The following is a 6,787-nucleotide window of genomic DNA, read 5'->3' as shown; positions in this document are numbered from 1 at the left end:
TAAGGACTGTATATTTTTCACAGGGAGTTGATAAATGCTGGCAGTTTCTAGCAGTAGATTTTTCACCTGGGATAGTCAGATAACAAAACTGATGTCATCCTGCAAGTATCCCAGCAGCAATATTTGAGATATTCATAGGTTCATAGGTTATCGGCCATAGGACCTATACAAGCCTAGCCATAACAATTCCCTGGCTATTTCTTCCCACACTGTTTACTTCCCTGGACCCCTGTCTAGCAGGGTGACTGACGTGATCCCCGGGGTGAATTTCCTTTCTCCCATCCAGTCATCAAGGTTCCTTTTGAAGAGGGCCAAAGAGGCACTCTGCTTGACATGTATGGGCAGTCTTTTCCAGAGACTGGGGAGTCTCTGGGTCAGGAACCTATCCCTCCAGCATGTTTTGTTTATTATGATGACAAGATTTAGATCCCTGGAGTGTGTTGCTCTGAGGGATTGGGATTTCTTTAAGTGTAGCATGTCCAACAGCTCTGGGTTTGACATGGCATTGTATGTTAAGCAGAGATCGCCTTGGAGTAGACGATATGCAACAGAGTATAGCTATATTTTTGTAAGGCGGTCAGCATAGGGCATCTGCTTTAGGCCTGTGATTCTTTTAGTGAGGTATTTCTACGGCCTTTCCAGTTGTTGCAGATGTCTTGAGAGGTACATACCAAATGGTGCATTGTATTCTATAATGGGTCTAATGAGGGATAAGTACAGTGGGACAATGACCTCCTTTTTTCTGGATGAAAAGCCCTTAGTGATGAGGTGTGCCACATAGAAGGATTTTCTGACTGTTGTGGCAATGTGGTTATTGAAGGTGAGACCACTGTCCACCTGTGTCCCTAAGTCTCTTATTACACTTTCATTGTTTAGTGTACTGCCACCTGTGTGATAATTCACTGGTACTTGTTTTTTCCAAAGGGGATAACTATACATTTCTTGGCATTGAGCTTGAGCCCATGTCTCTGGCACCAAGCATGTGTTTCTGTAGGGCCCTTTTGTAGAGTATCCACATCATTTGGGGATCCGATAATGGCTCCCAGTTTGCAGTCATCTGCGAACTTTGTTAGCCAGAGTCCCTTAGTGTTGGCCTGTACTTCAGAGAAGTAGATGCCAAACAAGAGAGGTCCCAGGACTGAACCCTGAGGTACTCCGTACTCCACTTGTCTGGAGCTGGATTTGGAGTCAGCTACATTTACAGTGGGAATTCTGTCAGTAAGTTGGCAACCCATCGAGTGACATAGGGATTAATGCCCAGCTTAGTAAGTTTATCTATGATTCCAGAGTGAGGCATGGTGTCAAAGGCCTTGGCGAGGTCCAGCTGTGTGGACTGCCTTACCCTCGTCCATGGCTCTGGAGACTGATTAGAAGAAGTCAATAAAGTTCAGGAGACAAGATCGTCCCTTCACAAACCCAAACTGGGTGGGTTCCAATGTTTTAAGGTTGCCAATGTCTTTGTTTATAAGTTCCATGATAATACGTTCCATGGCCTTGCAAATGAGGCTCGTCAGACTGATGGGGCAGTAGTTCCCAGGATCCAAGGTGGATCCCCCCTTGTGGAGTGGGATAACTGTAGCTGTGCGCCACTCAGTGGGCACGAAGCCTGAGGTGAGGGTATGATTAAACATGACACTTAGGTGAGGTGCCAGTTCATTTTGTAGTTCATTTAGTACACAGCCCGGGATGTCATCTGGTCCCATGGATGCTGTATTCTTAGCTTTGGAGAGTGCGTTTTTTCCTGTGTGGCCGTTATTACCAGAATTTGGCAATCTTCCAGTATTGAGAGGGGCCATTTAGGGAGTGAGAGGGGGGTGAAGTTGGCACTGAATCGATATGCCTGGATATTGGCAATATCTTTGGGATTAGTATATTTAATGCCATTCTGTTCTAGCTCAGAGCAGATCTGAGCATTGCCATTTAGATTCCTGACATAGTTATAGAATGCCTTGTGGTCGTCTTTGCAATCTTTGGTAATTTTATTTTCGTAACTAGCTTTGGAGGATTTTATGAGGGATCTCAGCTTCTTACTGAAACAGGTAAGGGAGTTTTTTGCATCCTGGGATTTTCCTCTTTTCTACAACAGTTTTTTTTCCTTTTGTTATAAAGTTTGTTTATGGCAGGGGACCACCAGATTGGCTTCCTTTTTTTGGAGGAGAGCATCTTGGTTCTATTTGGGATGGTATGATTCATGCATGAGTGGATGTGCTTGTACAGTGCCTTAGTTAGTGTAGGACTCAGCAGTCAAACTTTGAGTTCCCGTCTGCATGGGTTTTATGAAGTTTGTAACTTCTGACTTGAGTAGCATGAAGTTGGCCTTGGAGAAGTTTTTTATGGAGGTTTCCTTACTGGGGGGTGGGGGTGGGATGTGGATTTTAAGGGTGATTAGCTTATGGTCTGACCTGACCAACGAGGGGGTGACCATAGGTGTGGAGCATTGATTTCCCATGTTAGTAATGGCCAGGTCTAGGATATTGGAGCCCCTTGTGGGACTATGGATTAGTTGATCCAGGGCATTGGAATTTATGAATTCCAAGAACGTTGGGTAAAGGTGTTGGTGCACGAGTAGTTTTCCCAGTTAATGTCAGGGTAGTTGAAATCACCCAGTATTAGGGTGTTTGGTTGTATATTAATATTTTCCAGTATGTTTAGAAAGGTGTAGTAAGAATCTTGGGGCATGGTGGGGGATCTGTAGCAAGCTACAATTTGGATTGCAGTCTTACCCTAGTGTTAGTTGCACCTGGAGAATTTCAGACGCATTGTGTTGGGCAATTAACCTGGTGGTGTGAATATCCTCGGTGAATATGGACACTCCTCCACCTTTTGTGTTTCGATCCTGGTTTGATAGCCGAAAAGTGTGGTAAGAGTTGTAGCCTGATATTGTAGGGGTGCTCTCTGGAGCCTTGAACCAGGTCTCAGTTACTGCACAGATATCGATTAATTTACAGTAAGAACTCTCAGAGAGTGACTGGGCATTTTGTATTTTGTCTTTGACCTGGCAGCATCAGCTGGAAACATCCACTCACCACATCAGTCTTGCCTTGCTGTAAGTTAGTTAACTAGGGTACAGCAATTTCTTTTAGATTCAGTACGGTATATAGTAAAGATTAGTTTAGATGTTTTCTGCCTTTATTTGAGAATGTCCTGCAATGTTGTTTTAAATATTTCTTCTGATTTTGAACTGTGATGTCACTGTGAAGACATATTTAATATTGTCTTGTTCTTTTGTTATGTATTATTAAATATATTTAAACCTATCTTTGTGGCTGATATTTGTGAGACATATTTAATCTCTTATGAGTACTTGCATATCTATTTGGTAACACTGTGCAGGCCACTCCTAATAGCCTTGCTCTTGGTGAAACTACCATTTGGAATAATGGTAACATTACACAGTAGGATTTGACACCCTTTGTTAAGGGCCTTAAAGTAGCTGATAAGGGGTTCTGGTGGCAGTGGTAACTGCCTTATAGTCTTGGCAGAAGGAGTCATAACTAGTAAACCTGTACCAGCCTTTCCGTGATGTGTGTGTGTGTGTCAGCTACTTGGGCAGGGACATGAAGCACTGGTTGGACAGACAGAGTGTTGGAGGACTTGGCTTGGAACCCTGGCTAAGGACTCAACTCTATAGCTGTGCCAGTGGGGAGTCTTATTGGTGTTCTGGAGAAAGAGGGATAAACCAGCTCCAGACTGACTGTGGTCTCTGTGTGCTATTAAGGGAGATTGCACTTTATTATGTTTGTACTTGTCATCCTCCCAGTGTGCACGTTCTCCACTGTTGCCAGTGGTGAGGATTGAGGCTCCTTGATTACTGGGGAGTCACATATATCAGGACTGTTCATAGAAACTCATGCGATATAACAGACGTAAATAGGATATATTACTGTGCAGCTAAATTAGTAACAGTCTTACCACAAAAATACAGGGCAGTAAGGGAAAGGAGGGGGAGAAATCAAATGCCATCATGGAAGTATTGAATGGAGAAACGTATAAAGCAGTTAAGACAAGAAGTGTCACTGCTGGAAGAGAATAGAAGAGGGAACAGATCAACAAAAAGACTCAGAAAGATAGACCTGATAAAAGCAACGCACAGTATCAGAACAGATCAGGATCTATCATATACAGTTGCAAATAATAAACTAAAGATATCAGCACAGGCAAAAAAACTTAGAAGATATGCTGATAAATATAAAGGAAAAGTGCAAAATACATTATAGAGAATTGGGAAACAAGGCAAAATGAGTTGAACCCGCATCAAAAAAAGAAGAAATAAACACATTTTGGAGAAATATCTATGAAGATCCTATGGAACATAACAAAGATGCTTAATGTATAGAAGAAGTAAAAGAAATGATAAGTTCAAATGCACCTAATATGAAATTGGATGAAGTAATGGCCAGGGAAACTGAAACAAAATTAGGAAAAACTCATAACTGGAGAATCACAGCCCCAGATGCACTACCTAACTTCTGGCTAAAAGTATTAACATCTTTACATGAAGATTTAGTCACGAGCAAGAACTATATATTTGTGCACCCAGCAATACTCTTCCTTAAGCGTGAACCTGCAATCTATTCTAAAAATTATAGACCAGTAACATGGCATCCGATGATGTATAAACTATACATTGGAATTGATGCCAGTCGAGTTTATAGTCATTTAGGAAAAAAACTCAATCATGGCAATAGAAAAAAAGGGTAACAAAAAAAAGTCATGGAACAAAGGATCATTTGTTGTTGAATAAAGTCATAATGGAGAACTGTAAAAAAGGGAAGAATCTAAGTATGGCATGGATAGACTACAAAAAAGCATTTCACAGCAACCCACATTCATGGATAAAAGATTGCTTACAGATGTATAAGCTATACCCTACACTGATCAATTATATTACAGTGACCATGGAACAGTGGCAAACCACTTTGCAGTTAAGCCATGATCAAGGACAAATTATAATTCCAGGGATAAAAATTCAAAGGGGATATTTCAGGGTGACTCTGTCACCCATTAAGCTGTCTACTTAATAGATTAGGCCATGGCTACAATCTGGCTCCCAGGCAACAACAGAGTAAAGAGCTCTCATTTCTTTTTTGTGATTGATTTAAAACTAAATAGTTCATCAGATGAACTGTTTATCAGATGAACTAGAAGCCGAACTGCAAGTGGTCAAGACTTTCTCAGATGATATAAGAATGTCATCTGATCGTGATAAATGTGTAAAAGCAACCTTTAAAGAAGGAAAGCTCCGGCACCAAGAAAATATCAGTGTGTGCAGGAATGTGATATATAAGAACTTGAGTAAGAGGGAGTGCATAAATATTTGAGAAGTGATGAAGGACAAACAAATATGAACAAATGTGAATAAAACTTAGTAAGGAATATTTTAGAAGATTAAAATGAATACTGAAAACAGCTCTGACAAAGTCCAGGCTATAAACCAGTTTGCTCTTCCTGTCCTAACTTACAGTTTTGGAGTGATTGACTAGCCCCAAAAAGTATTGGATCAGTTGGACAGGAAAATAAAAAAAAATGCTTCATGCTTATCAAATGATTTATAAAAATCAGTGTATACCAAGATTATGTATTTCCCATTTTGAAGGAGGTATGGGCCTCCTCTAAATTGATTACATGTATAGATCTGCGGTTGAAGGAATGCATACATATCTGTTCACCTCAAAAGATCCAAGTGTAGTGAAAGTTTTAAAACATGAGGAGAATAAGTCTAAGATGACTTTCCTGCTTATTTTAGAAACAGCAAACCGGTTAATCCAACCAGATGTAGATAAAAATCAGGCAGCAACTGAATGTGCCAAAAAAAAACAAAAGAAAGAGAATATAAGGTGAAGGATCAGATGAGAAGGCAAGAAATGTGGAAAATGCTTAAATATAGTTGCAAGTATAGAAAACTCTTAGAACAGCCTCATTTCGATAAGGGCCGAATGCAGGAATGGTTAAGGAGAGGTGAATTTAAACCAAAAGATGAAAGTTTAATATTGGTGACCCAGGATAGTGGACTACATACATATTGGTTCACAAAGTCCATTTAGACTTGTGGGTGAAACAGACAAATGCAAGTTTTGTAAAACAGAATCAAAAAGTATTTGTACATCTTGTTGCTGGGTGTGATACACTTGTGGTAGAAGGACTGCATACTGAAAAGCAGTGACTACAGTGTCTTACATACAGAGAGACACCAAGTCATAAAATACCAGGACTTACCGGCAGAAATGAGGGCAAATTAGAAGAAGGATGCCCAGACAGTTCCAATAGTAGTAGGAGCAACAGGTCTTATAAAAATTAATTTACAGTCGTACTTGGATATGTTATCGATAAATGTAAACCCGTATGAATTGCCGAAGGATTCATTACTGGGCACATTCCAGGTGCTGAGAAGAGCACTTCTGGCTAACATAAAGTATTGAAACAATACTAATTTCATTAACTTTAATTGTACTTTGATTTAGGAATGGGGTCCATTCCCGTCATGGTATTAGAAACCTAAAAGACTTGGAGGAAAAAAAAAAGAATAAACCATATGGTCTGTTTTTGCAACAGTGCCTCAGTTTTATCCATGTTTTCTTTTTTTAACGCATCTTGTATGTAGTAAATGTATAATTTCAGCTTTCACCTTCTTATGACCTTCAGTTACTCTAGCCCTGATATCCTTCCTAGTACATTCTCCATTAGCTATTTGTTTCATTATATCATCCCACATTTGCACTTGTTTCCAGTAACTAGTCTAGTCCAGATACAGATTTGCTGTATTCAGGACTGTTGGTAAGCTTCTGAG

This window comes from Protopterus annectens, chromosome 1.part2, assembly GCF_019279795.1.
Source record: "Protopterus annectens isolate FY-2018-M chromosome 1.part2, PAN1.0, whole genome shotgun sequence".
NCBI classification, from domain to species: Eukaryota; Metazoa; Chordata; order Ceratodontiformes; family Protopteridae; genus Protopterus; species Protopterus annectens.
Note: the sequence above shows the minus strand (reverse complement) of the source record.